The 24,175-nt window shown below is 41.4% G+C and overlaps 1 long non-coding RNA gene across 7 annotated transcripts in view; it reads left to right on the forward strand.

The window, feature by feature from the left end:
- Positions 1 to 24,175, forward strand: part of LOC137751759 (uncharacterized) — a 107,472-nt gene that overhangs the window by 38,240 nt on the left and 45,057 nt on the right. For 5 of the 7 annotated variants that reach the window (XR_011070949.1, XR_011070945.1, XR_011070946.1 and 2 more), the window contains exons 3-5: positions 16,642 to 16,713; positions 20,179 to 20,311; positions 20,662 to 20,776. This is a non-coding gene — a long non-coding RNA (uncharacterized lncRNA). Of the gene's footprint in view, positions 1 to 16,641; positions 16,714 to 17,793; positions 18,642 to 20,178; positions 20,312 to 20,661; positions 20,777 to 22,953; positions 23,030 to 24,175 lie in introns of those variants that run through there. The other 2 variants (XR_011070950.1, XR_011070948.1) reach the window with 2 other exon arrangements.

Raw genomic sequence — 24,175 nt, forward strand, 5'->3', positions numbered from 1 at the left:
ATCTTGTTTTTCAGCCAGGTGTAGCAGAGTAGTTGGATGCAATACCTTCTGTGGCCACCATTGCAGAATTGCCCTTTCTAGTCAGTCTTCAAAACTTCTAACAAAATATCATGAAAGAAAAAAGGAAAATCAACTCTTTCCATCCTACCTGCATCTAAGGTTATTGGCAGCGTTTTTCTGTGTAAATAAGAACACTTAACCCTCTGTCAGCTTATTTTCCTGGAAAGCTTGAAGGCTGAAGAATGTCAGCTCAATCTTATGCCTACTTTAGGCAAAATTGAGAAGTAGTTCTTCCCTATCTGTAGTTATGTGCATTACACAGAGTCTTGTGCTGCTTTTCTCCCTCTGTTCTGAGGGAGGGAATTTTTTCACCACAACGTTCTCAGTGATGGAATGGAACTTTGTTAGCCCTCCCAGGACTATGCATTTTGGCAGGAATCAAGGTCTTAAGCTGAAGAAATGAGGTAGTATCGTTTTTGGTATCAGCCAGGGTAGGAGGACAGATAAAGCGTATGGCCTTTCCAAATACTATCATATTCAGGGCACAGACTCAGATACATTGTTAGTCTTTCTAGACTTTGTGTATTGATTTCACTTCTCAAGTTTTACCTTTTCTATCGTCTTATTCCTAGATGTCTGATAGGAGCCTTACATGCTGCTTGGGCTAGAAACATAGGTTCTGTATTGTTTTCCATAAATAACACAGCTTGTGGTGGTGAACATTAAGTTGAGAATAATATCTATGGGTTTTATTTTCAAACTGGTAGTTTTATTGTCCAGGTCTACTTCATTGGTTGCCTAGTTTGCTTCTTCTTTTCTAGCTTTGATCTGTGGGCTTCTGATGATTTGTCTGTTTTGGGAATATTTATTTATAATTGACACCACTCCCGCTTCCCAAAAGAATTTGAGCAGCACACAGTAAAAGATGCAATGATAATAACACTTTAAAAATAGTAGTCAGAAATCAGAAGCTGTATAGTGGAGGCATGATTTTAGTAGGAAAAAAAGAAAGCAGATTGCTGTTCATTTATCCTTGTATTCGCAGTCTTCGTGTGTGTGACTGGTGGCTTGATTCCTTCCTGCAATTGTGGCTTTTTTGGTGCTTGTTATTTTTATTTCCTTTCTTTCTGGGAAGAGATGAATTTCTAGTTTATTTCCCTTTTGACACTCTCTCCCTCATAAATCTATCAACATTACAAACAACAGGGGTGTCTTTGAAATAAGACACCCGCAGGAAAATTAACCCCCTCAGACCCAGTCCCTTATATATAAACTGGAAATAACGATCGTACCTACACCTTGGGGTTATTGTGACAAAGTATTTAGCTTGATGCTATCACATTAGCACAACTTAAAAAAAAAATTAAAGCTATTGTTACCGTGTTTAGAAGAGCAAATAAATGTACCCAAATCTCAAGCATCTCTAGTTCCAAAGATTTTACTTTTTAACTTAGAGTTTCCTGGAAGACCAGGGAAAAATATGGATACATTAAATTAGATAATTCCTGATGTGTTATGAAATGTGGCTTTTGCTGGCCAATTGCCAGAGTGCAACCCCAAGAATTTATGATGTTGAAAAAAGGCATGGAATTCCCAAATAGCATTCTTATTAAGGGCAAGTAGAAGCTGGGTAAGGGTAATGACTAAAATTTAATGTGTGTAGTCTGTACTGAGATCTGTTGTAGGAAATGAGCATATGTGATTTCATTTAATACTCTCAATGATTCTATCAAATACATATTATTTATCTCCTATTTATGGATGAATAAGTTAAGTTTAAGGAAATTTAACTAAATTTACAGAGTCATTTAAACATTTAGGTCTAGAATTTGAATCCAGGTCTGTTTAATGCCAAAGCTCGTGGTCTTTCTATGCCAATATCCACACACCTTGCCTAACCCCAGGCATTAAGTGAACAGGGATCGGAGAGTCTACAAAATGTCTAGTTATGCCTAAATCATTATTTTTTAAAATGTTTTTGTCTTTGCTGACATTGGCTGCAGACGTGGGGAGATTTCCTGGGTTGGTTTCTCACTGATCACTGGTTTTGTGTCATTCATCTTCCCTGAAGTCTTCATCTTGCACATTTTCTCTGACTTCTTCAGGATTCAGAGGAAGAATGTTAGTCAGCTGTGCATTCTATTATCTAGAATATACCAAAATCCACCAGTAGGACATGCATGATTTTAGTAGGAAATAAAGAAAGCAGATTGCTGTTCATTTATCCTTGTATTCGCACTCTTTTTGTGGGTGTGTGTGTGTGACTGGTGGCTTGATTCCCTCCCACAGCTGTGGCTTTTTTGGTGCTTGTTATTTTTATTTCCTTTCTTTCTGGGAAGAGATGAATTTCTAGTTTATTTCCCTTTTGACACTCTCTCCCTCATAAATCTATCAACATATCTTCACCTTCCACCCATCACTGTTACCTCTTCACAGTGTTCCCCCACGGTGACAACAGCTGAGTCAAAACCATCTGCTAGAGCTTTCATGTCTACCCACACATTCAACAGCATAATATTATGTCCATTATCTGATAAAAGGAAATATTATGAATGGAAAATGTTCTTTCCAATAGCACTTCTACTGAAGCTTCAGAAAATAGTCTCCATGATGTTCATCCATAAAAACACGAAAGATGCTGTTTAAACCTGGAGCCACCTGGAGCTCCTTCCAAGTTTGGTAACACTTCCCAGGCTTACTTTGCATTCTTCCAGTGATTACTTGAGTATCCACCTAGTTGAATGACTTAAGAAAAAAAGGGCAAAGATTTATTGAGCCCACTGGTGATGGTCAAGTTACAGTCTGGGAGAAAATATTTGCAACACATATATCAAACAAAAGGCTTTTACCTAGAATATATAAAAACAAACAAACAAAAAAACCCTGTATAACTATAAAATATAACAGCCCAACAACAAATTAAATAGGTGAGAGATTTGAACAGATACTTTACAGAAGAAGATGTAGGAATGACCAATATGCACATAAAAAGATATTCAACATTGTTAACCATCAGTGAAATCCATATTAAAACCACACGGGATACCGCTGTATACCCAAGAAAAGGGCTATAATTAAAAAGACTGACAACACCCAGTGTTGGTGAGGATAAGGAGCAACTGGAATACTCCCGCACTGTTGGCAGGAATGTAAGATGGCACAGACAAATTGGAAACAGTTTGACAATTTCTTAAAAATTTGAATGCACACTAACATATAACTCAGTCCCATACTACGTAGTATTTACCCAAGAGAAGTGAAAACTATGTCTACACAAAGACTTTTACATGAATGCTCATAGCAGCTTTAGATGTAATAGTTCCAAACTGGAAACAACCTATATGCCCATCGACAAGTGAATGGGTAAACAAAATGTGGTCTATGTATACAAGGTGATACAACTCAATGATAAAAAGGATCAAACAACCAATACATGCAACAACATGGGTAAATCTTAAAATCATTACCTGAGAACATAATGAGTATGAGTAAGGTGCTGGATCATCTTTCATGTGAGAGAGAGGAAGCAGAAGAGGACATCGTATACACACAAAATTGGTAGACCCAGGGGCAGTAGCTTCTATAGCAGTTGAAGACATCACCCTAATAGCCAGATTAAAAGAGGAGGAAAATGGTTGCCGTGGGTACTAGTGAGTGCAACTAAAGTGAGTCTTGGGGACTCCTAGAAGTATTTGGGGATAAATTTTTAGGGTGGCTGGAATTTCTGCAATTATGGGTGGAAATGGACACAAAATATTCTGTTCAAATTGCCTCTCTAACTTCTTCCAGAATGTTATACTTGGGAAACACGTATTATAAACACGAACAATAATAACCTTAAAAAGCAGTCAGTCAATGATCATGAACACAGTAACAAAGTGTATTACGAATAAGGAGACTACATCATGTCATAGGTTAAAAACAATTATCATGCAGATATTTTATCCAGTGAGTAATAGTCTTAGTTTCATCAAATTAAGAAGTTTTATGGTATCAATAGACAGCTCTGTTCATTTCTACCTAAAATTTTTCTGTATGATGAGAATGCTATTAGTAACCTTTCTTCTCTCCTTCTTATGAGCTTAAAAATCCTTTTCAAAAATTGTGTACATCATATAAAATTTACCATTTTAACCATTTTAAATGCATAATTCAGCAGCATTAAATACATTCAAAATATTATGGAATCATCACGTATATCCATGTCCACAGCTTTTTCATCATCCCAAACTGAAAGTCTGTACCCATTGAACAATTCCCCGTACTCCCCTCCCTTCAACCCCTGGCAACCACTATTCTACTTTCCATCTCTGTGAATTTGCCTATTCTAACTACCTCATATAAGTGGAATCGTATAGTGTTTGTCCTTTTGTGTCTGGCTTATTTCACTTAGTAAAATGTTTTTAAGATTCATCCAAGTAGTAGCGTGCATCAGAATTGTATTCCTTTTAAAGGCTGAATAATATTCTATTGTATGGATGGACCACATTTTATTAACTATTCATCTGTTGATGGACACTTGGGTTGCTTCTACTTTTTGGCTCTTGTGACTAATGCTGCTATGAACATTGGTGTACAAAGACCTGTTTGAGTCCCTGCTTTCCATTCTTTTGGGTGTATTTACCCAAATATACCTAGAGATGGAATTGCTAGAACATATGGACATTCTATGTTTAATTTTTTTAAGGAAATTCCATACTCTCACTAGATTTTAAATGAAATTTCATTATTGCTTGCTCACCTTCTCCTCACTCTCTAGGGAGTGCTTGACCTCTGCTCTCTCAATTCCCAGGCTGCTTATGAAGTAGATACAGGAGAATGGGTAGAGAGAAGAATGAAATTGTGGGAAGAAAATGGAACAGGTCCCAACTGGCCTGGTTAAGCCCTAGGTGTCCTTTTGTGGAGGAGAGTTGGTTGGGGGGGTGGGCGAAGACAAGCAGAAATAAAGCCAAGAACTAAGACAATCTCCATAAGAAAGAGGTAGGGCAGGAGAGAGGAGGTGAGTGCCGGCATCTTGGCAAGGGAGAGGCGCTGGAGCAGGTGCAGGATGCGAGAAGCTGTGGGGAAGGAAGCTTTGGAGAAATGTTACTGCTCTGGGGTGTGACTTGGAACCGCTAATTGTTCTCAGATCAGACTAAAGCTTGGAATTCCTCTTAAATTTTCTCTTGATTATTGGACTGGGTTCTGGCATTTGATTCCCTGCGGAGACTGAGTCATAAGAAGCCCCTGGATACATGGGAATTACACCTGAATTGGCCAACGTAGCTAAAGTTTCTGCTATTCTAGTCGCGAAATCCCTAATACTTCAGTAAATGAAAAAAGGGGAAAACCTCCCACTCAGTTAGAGACAAGGTTATAATAAAACATTAATTCTTTTTTCTTAGGACTTCAGGCTGTAACCTGTTAATAAAATAAATGTAACTGTGGGAGGATTATTTTCGTTGCCTGTAGCCCAGGCTTGCTCAGCTCTGGCTTTAACTGGAGTTGTGCACTTGAATATTCATAAGTATGAATTGCAAACTCACAAATTAGGATTATTTTCTGTAGGGGATACCAAACAGAAACGATGTCACCATTTATTTGGAAAAAACAAAATGGTGTGTGGGATGGAACAAGGTTATGGTAACAAAATTTTCCTAACCCTAAATTGGGCTGTGTTCTGACACACGGTCTGATAAGGCAAAATATTTTAAATCAGTAGAGTCTTGTAAAACCCAGGACATATGGCTGCCTTAGTTTTGGTGCTAAAATAGGATTCCTTATGTCGGGGATGGGGGAAATCTCTCCTTCTATCCTTCTTGAGTTCTTGTGGCTGGACTAATAATAAAATGGACACACCAGACAGATTAATAGGAGAAAAACCAATTTAATTTCGAGTCCATGGGAGATCATAAAATAATGCTCAGTGAGTGACCAAAAGCAGGCAACTTTAATATCTTCTTATACAAAGAAAAAATAAATCTGTGAGGATTTGACAGGACAAAGAAACTTAGGTTTGGGTGCTTTAGTTAGTAAGGAATTTAAGCAATGTTTGGGCTTGAGTAGTAAATTAGAAGTAACAAGGTTTTTGTTCATAGACTTCTTGGCCCTGAATTCCCTTTCTCTGGTGATAAGGATATCTTTCTACCTCCTGTATAGGTAGGGCACCTTTCACATGGGAGATTAATTTCCTGCTTGTTGCAAGGAGGCAGAGAAGAGGGTCAAAGTGTTCCTCTTGCACCAGTTGTTTCTTAAATAACTTTGATCGAAATAATATGCCATTGAGGCATAGTTTGGGGTGGCCTGCCCTGGGCCCCAACACCTAGTCATGATCTTTCCAGTAAATTAAACAGCATTACCCCAAAATATTCATGGATTCCTTGATTTATTGATTCAGTCACTTCCTAACAAGGTAGGGAACCTCTTCAATATGTGTTTCCAGTCTCATCTTTTGAGTCTACCCTCTCTCACCAGCTACCCTGAGCCCATTCTGAACTCCTTAGTTTCAGTGTATGTGCCGTGCTCTCCATACTTTTGCAGGTGTAGCTTCCTCTCTGTGGAATACCCTTCCCTGCCCTCTGCCCAGATAACTCTGCTAATTTCTCTAGACTGTGTTTGGGCATCCTCTTCCAGGGGAAGACCTCTTCTGTCACTTCTTACCCTTATCCTTTTGTCCTGGTGCTTTCTCTCTACCTCCATGTTATCCCCGTACACCTCCATCACAGTGTATTTCACATAGTGCTGTAAATGTTGATTTCCTTCTTGTCTCCCCAGGATAGTAAGCTGTGTGAGGGTGTGTTAGTTTGCTAGGGCTGCCATAACAAAATACCACAGACTGGTTGGCTTAAACAACAGAAATTGATTTTCTCACAGTTCCGGAGGCTGGAAGTCCAAGATCCAGGTGCCAGCAGGGTTGGTTTCCTCTGAGGCTTCTCTTGTCTTGCTTGTAGGTGGCTGCCTTCTTGCACCGTGCCCTTGCATGGCCTTTCCTTTATGCACAGAAGCATCCCTGGTGTCTCTTCCTTTTCTTATAAGGACACCAGTCATGTAGGACCAGGCTCCACCCTTATGACTTCATTTAACCTTAATTACCTCTTTATAGGTCCTATCTCCAAATACTGTCACATTAGGGGTTATGGCTCTAACATTAATTTTGAGGGAGACACAATTCAGTTCGTAACAGAGGGCAAGGACTATTTCTTATTAGAATCCCCAACTCTACCTCCTGTCAAAGTGCTTGGTACACAATAAGCAATTAACAATTATTAAAGGATCAAATAACAAACGGGTGAATAAATGAATAAAATGATAGAAAACTGCTCAGATTGTCAAGGTCTGAGGGTATCAGGACTTAAGATATTCAGAGTTGGCAAATGAAGCTGTAGTAAAGAGTACGATCAGAGAGAGAGAGGCAGTCTGTAGAGAAAAAAAAAGAAAAGTGCTGCAAACTGGGAGGGATAACAGAGGGACAAGACATGGCAGGAAAGACGATGAAGATCAGCATAAAGCGAACCTGAAAGAAGTGCGTTCATGATGTAAGGAAGGGCACCTACAGTGTTAAATATTGAAGGAGGATGAGGCTGCTGGGTCTGATACATTAAAATCATTGATGTACACCCACCAGAATTGCAAAGGGAAAAAGATTTTTAAAAATACCAAATGTTGATGAGGATAAGGAACAACAAGAACGCTCACGTACTGCTAGTAGGGGTGTAATGGTGTAAGTCGTGGTGTAAATTGGTACAACCACTCTGTAAGTGGTTTGGCAGTATTTATAACATTAAAACTAAAGGTGTGAATACTCGGTGGCCCCCCAAATGCCATCTCTAGATGTATATTCAACAGAAATTTGTACATATGTTCACTGAAAGATGTCCACAGGAGCCCGATTCATAAAATCCCCCAGGCTTGAAACAACTCAAATGCCCATCAGAAGTGGAATAGATAACACATTGTAGCACATTTGCACAATGGAAATTTACAGGATTGAGGATGGATGAACTACAGCTACACACAAGGGCATGGATAAACATACGACCACAAGGTTTGGTGAAAGAAGACACACTCAAAAGACTACATACTGTATATTTCCATTTATAGAAACCTTGCAAACCAGTAAAACCAGTGTGAGGTTTCAGAAGTCAGAAGAGCAGCTAACTTTTGCGGGGAGGGGGCAGTAGGTGCTAAAGCACATGGGTAGGAAGTCCAGAGTTCTGGTAATAGTTCTGTCTCTTGGTCTGGGTGCTGGTACATAGTGGCTGTGTGTGCAGTCTGTACACATTCAGTGTTCACTGAGCTTTTCAGCTATGACTTATCCATTTTCCTGTATGTGTATTCTTCAGTAGGCATTTTAAAAGGCAATAAAATTTAGTAGGTAATGAAGTGATACAACATTCTGGTGGTGTGACCTAAGAACATTTAAAAAAACTGTATATTGGTGTTTGAGAAAGCAATTTTGCAGAGAAGAGAGCTCTGAGTTTCTGTTGGTGGAAAGAAGGAGGAGATATGAAGGTTTTTGTCTAGCTCAAGATGTTTGGCAGTAGATGGAATAAAAAAGAGCAACTTCAGCATAACTGGGTCAGAGAAAGATTTTTATTTCATTCACTTTTTTCCTTTTGGTTAAAGGTAAGGAATAACTCAAGAGTAGAAAGATAGTATACAGGAGGAAAAAAGCAGTTTTCCTTCTATCCTTCTAAGTTCTCATTGGGGGACCCTGTAACGATAGATTAACAAGAGAAAAACAAACAGAAGTTTTTAAACATGTTTATCTCATATATACATGGGAGATACTCAGGGAAATGAGTATGGCTCAAAGGGATGGCTTAGAATTCAGGCTTAACCATCTTCAGCCAAATCAAAGGAAGAAGATCGTGTTGGATGCTGGTTAAGGGGAGGTGACAGTAAACAGGATAAGGTTAGTTATGTAGATTTAAGTGAAATTCTTCTCTGTTGATAAGATTTTCTTGTGATTTAGAATCATCCTTTTCTTCCTGGTACAAACAGGGAGACACTTGCAAATGGAGATATCCTTTATAAATGTAAATTTCTCTTACAAAAGGTACTTATGCTGTTTTCAGAGCTTCTCCTGTGTCTTGTTTCTCAAAATAATCTTTGTGCCAAAGAGGCATATTTGAGGTGGCACATCGTGGTCTCCTACAGTATCAAGGAGGGAGAAATTTGAAGTACAGTTGAGGAGGAATGATGGAACCAAGTCCCAGAGACGGTGTGAGGATGGGATCAGGGGCAAAGGTAGAAAGTGTGGGTCTTAACAAGAGAATCAAGTTCTCTTCCTTAGAAATAAGAGGGGCAGGGAAATAGGATATTGAGGCTCTTGGAGGTACCTAAGTTCAGTATAGAAGATAAAGTGTGGGAGGTGGGTGTGGACATGGGTCTTGATAAGAGTGAAAAATTAGCAATAACATCAGCAGGGAATACATATACTTGTGAGACAAGAGAGGAATAAAAGTTCTGCATCAACCTGTAGGGGACCCCACTGGCATGCTACCATGGTCTTATGGTGCAATGCTTTGGAGTTCAGGGTGAATGGAGAGAAAGTGGTCAAAGAGCTGCCCAGACAATGTTGGACATAAGTCAAGATCTAAAAGGTGAGCAATTCCAGGGGGTTGTGAACGTCCATTACAAAATAGCTCTGCACATTCTCCAGAGCTATTTGGCAGGAATTAGTTGAAGTAGCATGGGGCAATGTAAAATTGGAGACTAGAGAGGGTCCAGGGGGCTAGGGGTTGGGGTTAACAGGTGGTGAGTTTGGTCCATGCACAGAATGGGGGAGACACAAAACCAAGTTTTCTGGGGCCCCTGGCACAGATTTCAGGTCCTTCCTAATTTTCCCCTTACTCCAGAGCATTTTATTGTGACCGTAATTACTCTACATAAAGCTCCTTAAGAAATGAAAGCTTGGGGACTTCCCTGGTGGCGCAGTGGTTAAGAATCTGCCTGCCGATGCAGGGCACATGGGTCCGAGCACTGGTCCGGGAAGATCCCACATGCCGTGGAGCAGCTAAGCCCGAGCGCCACAACTACTGAGCCTGTGCTCTAGAGCCCGCGAGCCACAATGACTGAGCCTGCGTGCCACAACTACTGAAGCCCACACGCCTAGAGCCTGTGCTCTGCAGCAAGAGAAGCCATCATGATGAGAAGCCCTCGCACCACAACGAAGAGTCGCCCCCGCTCACCGCAACTAGAGAAAGCCCGCATAGAGCAACGAAGACCCAACGCAGACAAAAATAAATAAATAAAGCTATTAAAAAAAAAAAAGAAAGCTTGGGGTAAACTTGTTTTTTTTTTTTTTAAAGAAGAGATGAGTCCCTCATGAGGCCGCCATATAGCAGTGGTCCTCATGGTTACATAAATATGGATTCATGTCTAGAGATGCCATCAAGCCCCAGAAGCCCATGACATTTGGTCCAACAATCTAATGCAAAAAAAAAAAAAAAAAGGGGGGGTCTTAAAAAGATTGATGACTCCAGGTGAAAGATCCCTGTGCCCCTGGAGAGCTACAGCCAGAATGGTTTTCTTTTTTTTTTTTAATTTTATTTATTTATTTATTTTTGGCTGCGTTGGGTCTTCGTTTCTGTGCGACGGCTTTCTCTAGTTGCGGCAAGCGGGGGCCACTCTTCATCGCGGTGTGCAGGCCTATCACCATCGTGGCCTCTCTTGTTGCGGAGCACAGGCTCCAGACGCGCAGGCTCAGCAATTGTGGCTCACGGGCCCAGCCGCTCCGTGGCATGCGGGATCTTCCCAGACCAGGGCTCGAACCCGTTGTCCCCTGCATTAGCAGGCGGATTCTCAACCACTGCGCCACCAGGGAAGCCCCAGAATGGTTTTCTTTACCCAGAAGTCAGGTCCCTCATTTCTAAATATACTGTCAGATATGTTCTTTTCATTTTTTAAAAGTAAATTTGAAAACATCATCTTTTTACTAATGGAACCGTAGAATCGAGGCTCATTTTAGCTCTTAGGTTATTAGCCCCGACCAACATTTCCACAGAGCTAGGTTTTTATCTACATATAACCCTTCTGTTACCATCATCATCATCTGTTGCTTCTACCCCAACTTCTCATATTACACACTTTCAGCATCATTACCCCAAATTGAAGAATTTCAGGCAGAATCATCTGCGAAAATATCAGAGGTAAAAATAAGCCATTATAGGCTGTTGATGTCACCCTGAGGCCTTGTTTGCTACTTTTTTGCTCATTTTACTGCACTTAACCCACTAGAAAAGCAAGTGGACTCTAATCAACAACGATTTACCAGTGCTAATGGAGGGGAGAAGAGGCACTAGTAATACAAGGTGGTGAACAGTAAGAGAGAAACAGAGGAAAGAGACCACATAGGCCTACATGCTTTTTAGATATTACAAATATTATAAATATCTGCCATAATAACTTTGCAATTCAACTGGAGTGGTCTGTGGTCCGGGACCGGGAAGGTAGGGAAGTGAGGTTGCCCAGGGACAGTGTACATTGTGATCACTGGCAGAGGCAGTGGGAGCTGTACAAGAAGCAGAAAATTGAGAGCGGATTTGCAGCCAACGACAATGGGAAACAGGTGGCTGTGTTTGAGCCAGGTTCATACATCATGTCCCATTTTTTCATTTAAAAAAATTGCCAGACTACTTTTATTCTATAACTGATTTTTCAGTGAATCACCTGAAAGTAGACCTTACTTTTTGGTCAACTCCAGGGAAAATTCGAATGCGGTATGGCTCCCAACTTTTACTCCTGTAGAAATGGACATGAAGCTTGGCATGTAGCAGTCTGACGAAGGAACCCCATCTTGACTGTCCTTGAAGGTTGCCCATGGGACAGGCTGGGAGACAGGCTGTGGCTGTCTGAGGACAGCACGCGGCATTCTTTGCATCTTGACATCTCATTTCCGTGGGAAGTCGTAGATCATTTTGCTAGACTCAGCAGATAAGTCTCATAAATCAAGATCTGCTTCAGAACCAAAATCTCAGTTACTTTTTTCATCATATGTGCTCAGGATGTACATATATAAATGGGAAAAAAAGGCAGACACAGAATGTCAAGCAAAAAAAAAAAAAAAAAAAAAGCCTTTTTTTTGTATTTTAACAGTAGCTCAAAAAAAATCAGCTTTATAGGACCTTCTGGTTTTAATGGCTCTGAATGTGAGGCAAATCTAAGCATTGCCACAGTTTTCCCTTTTCTAAAATGTCATTTCCTCCCTCGTCTTTAACTGTCATGTGTGGTGTCATGTTGACCCATGACATACCCTTCACCCATGAAAGCTCATACTCCAGACTCACAGTTTCTTAATATTTGTTTGGTTAAGTGCCACCTTCCAAGACCCAGTTATTACTGCAGCCAATTAACTAGTTCACTGGCTCATGAAAGCTGTACTGCTTCTAGACGCAATAAAATTAAAGCACATTTTTTAAAGGGCAGAGAGAATTGGCAGGACTTTTTCTTGTTGCTGTCATCATTGCTAGCTGTCCTTCATGTTTGAGAAGCCTGAGCTGCTGAGCTGACTGTATCCTTTGAAGTATGAAGAATCCAGTTGAGAGCTTAGCCTGTGCACATTTTCCAGAAACTAAGCCAGGTGTTTGGATAGGGGAGTGGTATTTGCAAGGAGGTCTTCACAGAAGTGATGTTTTGCCCTAATACATGAGGCAGACACTGGGTAGCTCTTAACCAAACCCACTTCTCTTCCCTCTGAGCCCAGTGTTAGATCACATTTTCCAGCCTTCCTTGCAGTGAGGTATGTCCACATGATTGAGATGAAGCTGATAGAATGTGCTAGAAATCACATTCATACCTCTGTGCCTGGCTCCACAGTCTTTCCCTTCTGGCTTGATGCAGACAAATGTGGTAACACTGAGAACCTGGTGTTGAAAATGATGGAGCCCTAAGGTCCCTGAATCACCTCTTGGTGGGGAAATGCCCACTGGTTGGGAGTAGGCTTTACTGATTAAAATAAACATGTGTTCTCTGAAGCCATGAGACTTAGGGTTTTATCTGTTACATCCTTAGTTAGTTCTTCCTTAACTAAAACTCTAAACCAGCATATACCTAAGTTTAATGCGTACTGACATCTTGGCTCACCACGGCAAGCAATTTTAGATTCACCTTTGTTAAAACAAATAAAGGTCTATGCATTTGCAGTAGTTATCTATTCCAAATCCTTGTAAAGACAAGAGTTTCTTAAAGGTCAGTTAATATTAGTGATCAGAAGGCCTCCGTGTGCAAAGCATTCTTGAAGGCGTTGTGTAGAGACGATGGTCGTAGGCTAAATACGATACTAAAGGAATACAGGAAAACAAGGATAAATGAATAAAGTACGTAGACTGTGGAGGTTAATGTTCAGAACTCAAGCAATTGTTACAGGACGGGCTGGGGAATTTTGAGACTTGCCAAAGACACACTGAGAGCCGCACTGAGAGCCAGGAGCTAAACTGAGATGAGGAACCGGTACTCGAACTCATGGAGCTGAATTGATTTAGGTTTCCTTCTGAGGCTGCCTCAGGCCTGGGGGACACAGAGACGTGGGTTATGGTTACAGGCAAAGTGACTGTGCTTTTCCCCCAATCCAGGAGGTCCTCTGCGCTCTTGCTAGAGATCTTTTTATTAGGCTTCCTAAATAGACCTGAGTCCTTTCAGGCTATTTCTGTGGAAATAAAAGAAGACCAGCCACGTGAGAAAAACAGGTTATTTATTCAGAGCTTGTTACAGCAGGGGGGCAGCCACCGTCACTTGCGTTTGCAGAGACTCAAAGGCGGGCAGGGGAGGGGGGGCTTCGCAGCGGAGAAGAGGGAAGGCTCCACGTGTGCGCCGATTGTAGCCTGTTGGCTTGGGAAGCTGGAGGTGGGCTAAGTCGGAGGCAGGGCCCCTATGTGATTGGGTAGGGTGCCTGTTTGGCTTTCTCTGATTGGTGGGAAGGTGGAAGCAGGGGTGAATATTAGGGAAACTATGATTTATTAATCAAGACCTGGCCATTTGGGGTAGATTGTTACAGAAGTTACTGTTTAGCTTCCTGGATTGTCACTAGGGATGGCAACCTGGCTTCTGCAAGTCTGACTGACAGCAGGCTGGCTTCCCAGGCTGCTGATTGTAGAAGCGGGGTTGGCTTCCTCACAGGCTGCTGCAGGTTGTGGGTCAGAGTTCATTTGCATAAATGGTCTGCTCATCGTCCATTTGTATATTCAGTCTCTCATTTGTTTGTTTACTTTTATGATTACTTTTTCTAAACAGACTACTTCCTTGAGGTGGTCTTCCTTCCTTCTACTATCGTATTTAAAAGCCTCCCTCCCTCCTGACCATAAACCTGTCCCTGAGAATGGGTACCCTCCCTCAACATCCTCCCTACCTGGAAGCTAAGACCTTCTGTCCTCCTGGGGCACCTCTCCCACTGAGACTTGGGGGTAAAATTTTATCTCTACAGTTTGGTTCCCTTGAAAGTCTTAATCTCATCAGTCCTCAAAATCTTTTTCCTGTTTCTGTTTCTCTGGGGACCTTCTCAGGCAAGCTGGTCCATTGGTGACTGCCCCCGTGACCTGCTCCTGGGTGGCCGGGAAGGACAGGTCTCTCATACTGTTGCGTTAAAAAAAAGATGAATTAAGATAAAAAGCTCTGCCAACAGTTGAGAATAACTATTGGGTATGTATACATTTGTGCATATTTTTCTTTTTGAGCCTATTGGTTTATTCTGCTTTTAGATCAGACATGAATCTGGCCAAAAGGAGAAAATGAAATACTTTATGTTTCCTTCTTGTGCTCCCCTTTCAGCTGTTCAAGGCTGATGACAGAAACCGCCCCCTCCCAACCTCAGTGTTCTTTGCGTTTAAAAGACCCTCCAGTATTAGCTCTTTGGAAGCCCAGTGTTTTAAATTTGTGAAATAGGCAGGCAGGGCATAATGCCATGATTCCAACTCCCTGGGACTCATTTCAGGGGTTTGATTAACTCTGGTTTGGCCCAGCAAAGGGAAGCCGAAGTGTCCACTTAAGTGAAGAGGTAGGGGGCATTGAAATGAGGGCTGTTGTCTGCCAAGATCAGAGCAGCGTTACACATTTTAAAGAGTCTAATCGCAAGACCTCAGATGGTTGTAGCACCAACCTGAAGCCTGTTTGGTCAGAAGTGGCCACTTGAGCAGTCTTAGGGCTTGGCGAGGGATTCTTTGTTTCAGAAAGTGCTTCCCACAGGGAGGAGGGAATGTGACGTGAGGGAGCCCTCTCTTGGAGGAGGAAAGCTAAGGAGGAAAGTTTGGAGCCTGGGAAAGACCGAGACTGGGGAAGAAGGGGTAAGCTAAGGACTCTCAGGTCACCTTTATTGGCAGGTAGGTACTCAGGAGAACGCCAGTCTGCATTTCCGAATTCAGCTCATGGGAAAACCAACAACTGTTTTTAAGACAAAAGGTAAAGGGTATACTACCTGCAAGGAAAACTTTCCCCAGAGTATCTAGATTATAGGTGACAGGGTTAGAAATGTTCTCATTTGTTTGGCTGAGATAAGAATTCTGAAGGTGGGAACGGAGTGGGTGGAGGTGGGTTATACGTGTGTTGTAGGGAGCTGGGAATGGGAACCACCTTCTACTCAGGGACACAGGGAGCGCCATTTGAATGTATTCCGTTATGGTCCCGAGTCCGTTTTCTTGGCTTTTCTCAACAAGACTGACAGCAGAGATGATCCAAGTGAAGATAATCCGTGAATGTTTTGAATACTAATTTTGATGAGTGTGGTAAGCAATTTCTGACAGGGCTTCCAATGGGCCCCTCTCATACGGGAAATATGAGTAATAAATGTTGTTTCTGCAGCAAGAGATAACTAATACACTGAAGTATTATTATTCCACTGCACCAACCTCCTTCTCCTCGACTGTATACATCCACTTGGCTGCCAAGTTCTGTAGGGATTTATCTTTCTTTAAAGTTTTCACCTCTACCCTCCTCTCTAGCCTTCCAGCCACTGCCTATTCCAAGGAAAGAGTTAAAGTTCTTGGAAAATTGTAGGAAAATAGAGCCCTGACATCTGCAGAATGTCCACCAGCCAAGTGGTGGTTCTTCCAGTATAGCAAGTCTCCTTTAGCTGTGTGCCAATTAGATGGCCTTTGCCTGCAAATGACATAAAAATATGAAAAAATAGTGAATTACATAAGTAAAGGGTTTAGTTTTCTTATACAACAAAAAGTCTGGAGTTAGGTGTCGAGGATGTTATCCAGGCAGGGATTGGCAAACTTTGTAAAAGACCAGAGAGTAAGTATTTTAGGCTTTGTGGGTCATACAGACTGTCGCAACCACTCAGCTCTGCCCTTGTAATGCAAAAGCAGCCAGAGACAATATACAAATGGACAAGTGAATAGCAGCCATAGACAATGTAAACAAATGAGCATGGCAGCTTACCAATAACACTTTATTTATGGACAATGAAATTTTAATTTCATATAATTTTATGTGCTATGACATATTATGCTTCTTTTGATTTCCTCCCAACCATTTAAAAATTATAAAAATAAAAAATGGTAAAAACCATTCTTGTAGGCTGAATAAAAACAGGCAGCAAGTTGGATTTGCTGACCTTCATATTAGCCTCCTTCTGCCTTCCTACAATCATATTCTAGTGTATGGTTTGGTCTTCATGGATGCATCATGACTGCTGCTGTTCCAGTCATTGTGTCTGCATTCCAGGGAAAAAGAAAAAGGAAGAGGAAGGAAGAAGGAGTAGCTTCTGGATCAGGTCATCAAAAATCTTCCACAGGAGTAAGTAATTAATCTGAGAATTGGTTGCTATTTAGTTTTTCAAAGAAGTTAATTGTGCAATGAACATTTAAAAAAATCCAGGCATGAGATAGTACCAGAAAAAAACAAAATAGTTTCCTCCTTTGATTCAGAAATAACAAGTTTCTAGGAGTGCATGGTGAACCTGAAAGGGAATGCTTAAGTGAAGCTTCAGTGAAAAGTGCAAAACACTTGTGGAGGTGGCCTCTGCGGATGATGCCAGTGCCATGAAAGAGCAAAGACATGAAGCAGGTGCTTGCCTGCTTTCTCCCAAAGCCCAAGGAACTAGGCGACATAGAACAGAATTAGCAACAGCCCTGGAAAACAAAACAAAACACCTCTGAGGCAGAGGTGTAAGACCAGAAGAGCATCCTTAAATTTCCTTGGCTGGGAAGTATGCTTATTCATCCATCCACCATCCATTTGTTTACTTTTCTGGGATCTGGGAGACAGCCATGAAGGAGAGATATGAGGTCCTGACCTCGTGGGGCTTATGCTTTTGGATGAGACAGAAAATAAACAAATGAACAAAAAATATGTAATTTGATATCTGATGGTGGCAGTGCTAGGAAGAGAAATAGAGCAGAGGCAGGTGTCACAGAATGCAAGGCCGCTATGGTTCAGGTAGGGTCTTTGGGAAGACCTTTCTGCAAAGATGGCATTGGAGTAGAAACCCAAATAAAGTGAGAGGATGAGCCACACAAAGGCATGGGGGCAGGTGTTCCAGAAAGTGATGTGGTCTGCAGACAGGAAAGGCTGGCTTTTTTTTCCCTCCCGGAAGAGCAAGCAGCCCAGTGTGGCAAAGGGGGGTGAGCACTGAGGTTGAAGAGGAGGTGACACGAGAGGGGCCTGCGGGCTGTGGGGAGAGCTGCCCCTCCTGCCCCACGTGGAAAGGGTTGGAGGACGGCGAGCAGGGAAGCACTGTGGATGAACGTGTCGCGCTCTAAGAGGCCCCGTCGGCTGCCCCGTGGGGGAACTCGCAGGAGGGGCAGCAGTGGAAGCAGCATAAGGGGCCTGTTCAGTTACAGTTATTACGGTGGATTCTTCTCCTTTTGTCATTAGAGGGAAAAGGCATGAAGAAGATGGATTTCAGAGCCCCTCAACCTTGCGTCTGAATCATGGCTCTGTCATTTGCTGGTTGTGCCACCTTTCTGCCATCTCTGAGATGTATTTCCTTCGCAAAAGGAGGACACCAATAGTTGTCTCACGTGACTATTCCAGGAATTAACTGAGAAATATATGTCGAGCACCTACCACGGTTCCTAGCATTAAATGTCATAGGCGTTTAATAAATGTTCATTCCATGCCTGCAAAGGACTGAATGTTTGTGTACCCTCAAAATTCCTATGTTGATGGAAGCAACCTAAATGTCCATCGACAGAGGAATGCATAAAGATGATATGGTACATATATACAATGGGATATTACTCAGCCATAAAAGAGAATGAAATAATGACATTTGCAGCAACATGGGTGGACCTAGAGATTGTCATACTGAGTAAGTCAGAGAAAGACAAATATCATGTGATATCGCTTATATGTGGAATCTAAAAAAATGGCACAGGGACTTCCCTGGTGGTGCAGTGGTTAAGAATCCGCCTGCCAATGCAGGGGACACGGGTTCGAGCCCTGGTCCAGGAAGATCTCACGTGCCGCGGAGCAACTAAGTGTATGCGTCACAACTACTGAGCCTGGGCTCTGGAGCCCATGAGCCACAACTACTGAGCCCGCGTGCTGCAACTACGGAAGCCCGTGTGCCTAGAGCCCATGCTCCACAATAAGAGAAGGCACCGCAATGAGAAATCCACGCGCCGCAATGAAGAGTATCCCCTGCTCGCCACAACTAGAGAAAGCCCGCTCGCAGCAACGAAGATCCAATGCAGCCAAAAACAAACAAACAAACAAAAATGGTACAAATGAACTTATTTACAAAACAGAAATAGACTCACAGATGTAGAAAACAAACTTATGGTTACTGGGGGGAAAGTGGGGCTCAGGGGGGTTAGGGATAAACTGGGTGATCAGGATTGACATACACACTACTGTATATAAAACAGATAACTAATAAGGACCTACTGTATAGCACAGGGGACTCTTCTTAATACTCTGTAATGGCCTATATGGGAAAAGAATCTAAAAAAAGAGTGGATATATGTATACGTATAACTGATTCACTTTGCTGTACACCTGAAACTAATACAACATTGTAAATCAACCAAGCTCCAATCAAAATTTTAAAAAAATTTCTATGTTGAAATCCTAACTCCCAAGATGATGGTGTTTGGAGGTACGGCCTCTGGGGGGTGATCAGGTCATGACAGTGCAGCCCTCAGGATTGGGATTAGTGTCTTGCAAGAGAGCTCTCTTGTCCCCCTTCTGCCATGTGAGGACAGAGGGAGAAAACATCTGTCTCTGAACCAGGGAGCAGTTCCTCACCAGACACCGAATCTGTCTTGATCTTGGACTTCCCAGCCTCCAGGAATTGTGAGAAATAAATGTTTGCTGTTTAAGCCACCCACTCACTCTATAGTATTTTTGTTATAGCAGCCCGAATGGACTAAGGCAGTCATTTTGATCAGAGAGGACATTTCTAACCACCGTGTACAAAATGGCAATATCCCCCCAACACCAGGCGCTCCAAAGCTCCTCACTCTATTTCTCACTCAGCCCCATCAGGAATGGGAGTGCTATGAAGGCAATGACGTGGTTTCTTGGTCACTGCTAATCCTACCACCTAGAGTGGTGTTTGACTTAAATACTTATGTCTCAACTGGTATCTGATGAACAAACAGTTTTGAAAATGAATGCCTTTGTTTGAGTGTTTATTAAAATTAGGGCCTTAGATTTGAATGCTTGGCAGTTCCAAATGTTGACCACATGGAAAGCTTCAACTACCATCCTGTTAGTGGTCAGGGTTGATTTAGCTACTATGCAAGATTCAGCAAGAGGCTTTCTTAACTTATTCGTTACCCTAATTATATCCTTCCCAAACTGGATGGTCCAGCGGGGTGGATTATCTTGCTTGTAGATTCTTCAAACTAGAACAGATAAGAAGATTTGCTCTCTATTTAGAATCTCTGAAAATGTTTTGGAAAGATATTTGCGGATGAGAAAGAAAAAAAACCCTCCATACTTCATTGTCTGCTATATGAACTTGGGCTCAGAAATTGATAATCAGAAGCAATTCCTGCTAATCAACCTGACAAGAGGAAGTTTAGGAAAAGACAGACATATAGGAATATAATGGAAGTGAGATTCTTATAGGACTTTATAAAGTCTCCCGGGATACCCCAATTCTCTGATAGCGATTGAAAGTAGTATTTTTTGGAGTGAATTGACAAATAAAATGACATTGGCCTGAGTAAAAATAGGATATTAATGACCCTGAAGGACTGAGGTTATTACACGGTTAATGATGCTCTTTTTTCCTCTTATTTTTTTTGATAGGTCATCTTTGCCATTAGCAACTGGAACAAGAGTTAAAATGCATGTGGCATTTCTAAAATGCCATTTCTTGCTGAAAGGTTAGCACCATAATGAAGTTTCAGGGAAAATACGAGGCCATCTTTTCTGTTTTCTTGTAAGTATGTATAGTCCATAGGCTGTTGTCAGCCAGCCTGAAGATTATTTGATTGCAAGCTAGTGAAAGCTTGGTTTCTAAACATTCAGTGACCTGATACCATGAATGGTTAGGGTGTTGGAAGGATGAATTATGCATTCTGACTGTAGGGGGCCTCAGACATAAGATATATGTAGAGATGTTTCGTGGTAACTGAAATAATTCCCTTTAAATTTCAAATAATATGTCAAAATATCATGTTATAAAGACCAACATCCTAGTTATACGATTAAAAGTAAAGTCATTTGCATGAGAATACTTTTGCATGGAATAAGGTACAGTCCTCTAAAATGTTTCTTTTGACTATGAAGAATTCATTATAGAAACTATGTTTACCTAAAACTGGAAGAGGATGAAATTGGATTTGAAGCATCACAAAGTGATTGATGGGCCCAGCCACCTGTCCTACCTGGATCAAAGTTCAAGGTAATTTCTATTTTACTTTAATAGCATGCCTTCACCAAAGGTTATTATAAAGGATCAAAGAAGAGTAAAATGTATAGAACTTATGAAGCACTGTGCAATGCAGTCATGATGGGTGGCATATGAAACATTAACTATGTAAGCATAAATGTTTAGCACTTTTTCTTTGACAAAGTGTTTCACATCTATTAGCATATTGAATGCTCAGATCTGACATTTATTTCCTGCCCGTTTTACAGGTGCTCAGGGAGATTTAGGGAGGTTTTCCAAAACACATTGCTCTTAAGTGGCAGAGCCTGGTATCCCTGTGTTTTCTTCCTACCATGTCATGCTGCTTATTTAAGTCTGGCAAGGTCCTTGCTTTGCACCATAACATCAGCTGTTTAATACTAGGAATTGCAGATGTGTAAATGAAGAGGACAGAAAACACTCACATTACTGCAAAGAGGTGATAAAATGTTTTAAAATCACCTGGAAAGCCACTCTAGAGAATGAGTCCTGCCCCAAATGCTGAAAAAGAGCAATTTGGATCTAATCATGTGACATTTACCTGAACTACTTTCTAGAATGAAGTGGGCACCTTTGACCTACATTTTAAAAATCCATTATTTATAAAGGCAGCTGAAAAACAGGAGAGTACAACAGGGCTTGTAGGGAAAAGCAGTGGTCCCTGCTCACAGTTTTCTCTGCATTCTCCTCCCTCCTTCACCTCCTGACTTCGTGGGCGCTGCATTTACTTTGATATTGCCATGTTGCTGATATTTACAATCTGGGTTAAGTCTCTGGTGCTTTGGGTATAGATGATTGAAAACAATAAACTGTCATAGCTTCCTTACTGGTCTCTGCTTCCACTTTGCCCCTTTTAGTCTGTTACTGATGCTGTAGCCTGAACGATCTTGTTAAAATCATGTCACTCCTCTGGCCCCATTCCCTGCAATGGCCCCCATTCACTCAGGGTAAAAGCCAAAGTCCTTCTAAGGGCTTATAAAGCTCGACACACGGACCTACCTCCCCAGACTCAGCTCCCTCAACTCTCCTCTTGCACTTAAACCATGAAAATGTAGCTCTAGATGGGAAGACGCTTTGTTGGTTTTGTTTCCTATCTTGTTTTCTGATCTAGCCCAGGTGCCTTGACAATGCCTGGCACATAGCAGATACTCAACAAACATTTGTTGAATGAATAAGTACAACTTCCATTATTGTGATTATATAAACACTACTTATTGAGAACTGAGAATCAAGTAGCTTCTGATCACGTTGCTTCCCTGTGGTTCCAATGTCATGACCCCCGTGCAACTTAAGAAAAAAAAGTGTTCAAACTGATCCTTTGAACATTTCTTTCTTAGTCTCTTCCAAAGCAAACAAATTAAATAGAAGTAGCCCTGGTCCAAATATGAAGCAACTAAAAAGTGGTATGATTTTTAAGCAATTGTTCTTTTTTCATAATATCTCCCCCCTTCTTTTTTGGATGTAATATAGTCTCATATTAATTTTCATATTAATATCAATTTTCATATGCATCAGAAATTTGTGTAAGCTCACCTCCTTTTCATCTGGGATTATCTTTTCTAGGTGATTTGTCATGGTGGTTTCTGTCATGCTGCAGGCTTCCTTTAGCTTTCTGGTCATTCTTGCATTCTCAGTCGTATTCATATTGACCTTATGGAAACACTGACTAGTGCCCTGTTTTCCTGGTGGGGTTTGTCAGTTGGCAGGGATGTTTTTTATGGTGGAGACCTAGTGATGAAATGAAGGGTTACCCTAACACTGGAATGCGGTGGGCTTCGCTCCGGGATGACAAAACCCACATTAACTGTTTTGATTATCCCTTGATAGTTTTCTATTTCTTTAGGTGAAAACACTTGCTATTTTCTTTATGAGTGAATATCTGGCTGCCAGACATTCTACATGGGATTGGGGTTTTTGACCATTACAGATACAGAACTTTAATTAATACCCCTGCCCCTTGCTGCTGTCCATCACAGCTGCCACCTGACTAGGGAGCTGCTCTCAGGGCCCCCAGAAAGGTTGGCTCCCTCCTCAGCTGCAGCCTCCTCTGTGCATATTTCTGTTTACTTGTTCAATCTCCTATTTTATGCTATCTCCCTCTCCCATTGTTATTTATCTTGTGGGCTTATACTTTTAAAAATGAAACGATTGTTTTCTTAACATTTTAATAGAGCCTTGGGAGAAAGAGGACAGATGTCTACACTCAGAATGCCATTTTGAACGGAAGCATATTTAACCATGGAGTGGCTTTAAATCCTGCAGGTTGAGCCTGTTGTAATCAAGTATGGATTATGGCTATTTGATTAAAGAAAATGAAGGTTGATGCCATGGAAGCTTGCTTCTCTTTACTCTGTTACCATCACATTCCACTTGGTTTGCATGAAGTACGTTCCTCCTGTGTCTAGGTTTCCTACACACCCAGAAAGCCTGCATCTGTCCCCACTTCCTTGTTAGTGTCTGGAGGATGGAGACTATATTTTATTCATTTTTAAGTCCTTATGCTTACCCCAGCTGCAAAGATTTCCAGGAAATAATTGTTGAATGAAACAGAGCAAAGTCTAAGTAACAGTCCAATACTTTTTTTCTTTCTATTCTTAACTTTTACTAATTACTGCTTCCCTAGACTTACTCAGAAGGCCCCATCCGAGACGTTTCAAGTTTTCATGTACATACTTCATGTACAAGTCATAAGCATCACTATTATCTAGCCACACTTACTAGCTTCGTCCTTCCATTGGTTTCCCTGGTAACCTCTCATTGCCTTTGCTGTCTTGTAGACCTCGTCTAAATACAGCTGAGTCAGCCCACCGGAGTTGCCCCAGACACACTACACTCACATTGTGCTTCCTAGAGAGTTCATCTCTTAAGCACCAAGTGATATATTGTACATATCCCTGCTCACCCTGCATCCATGGCCTTGTCTCGCTTAATGAATATTTTGCACCCTTTAACACTGAACAATAAACCATGTGTGGAGTAGGGGATTTGTGATGGCCTGGATGAAATTTTATAATTTAATAAATCTACTAAAAACTTGAATTTTATGCTCCTTGCTGATGTGTCAGATTTCCTTCCTGACAGTTTCACATTGCAAAAGGCATCAGATGTTTCATTTGCCACCTGCATCCTCACTATCAGAGAAGAACTAGCAAGAAAAACAAGTCACAGAGCAGCATCTCTATGGTGACACACAATTTTCCACAGTCCTGACAGTTTGTAGGTAAATCTCCCTCTGAAATTCTTTCCTGTCTCTACCAGCATTTTCCTCATTGACAAACCCTCCACACTTTTCTTGAGAGTCATTGTTCTTGCACTAATGTCTTATTTTTCAAACAGTGCCTTTCTTTAGTTATGATATCATGTCTGTATTATAAGATGTCTTTAATTCAAACT

This window comes from Eschrichtius robustus, chromosome 18, assembly GCF_028021215.1.
Source record: "Eschrichtius robustus isolate mEscRob2 chromosome 18, mEscRob2.pri, whole genome shotgun sequence".
In the NCBI taxonomy this organism is placed as follows: Eukaryota; Metazoa; Chordata; class Mammalia; order Artiodactyla; family Eschrichtiidae; genus Eschrichtius; species Eschrichtius robustus.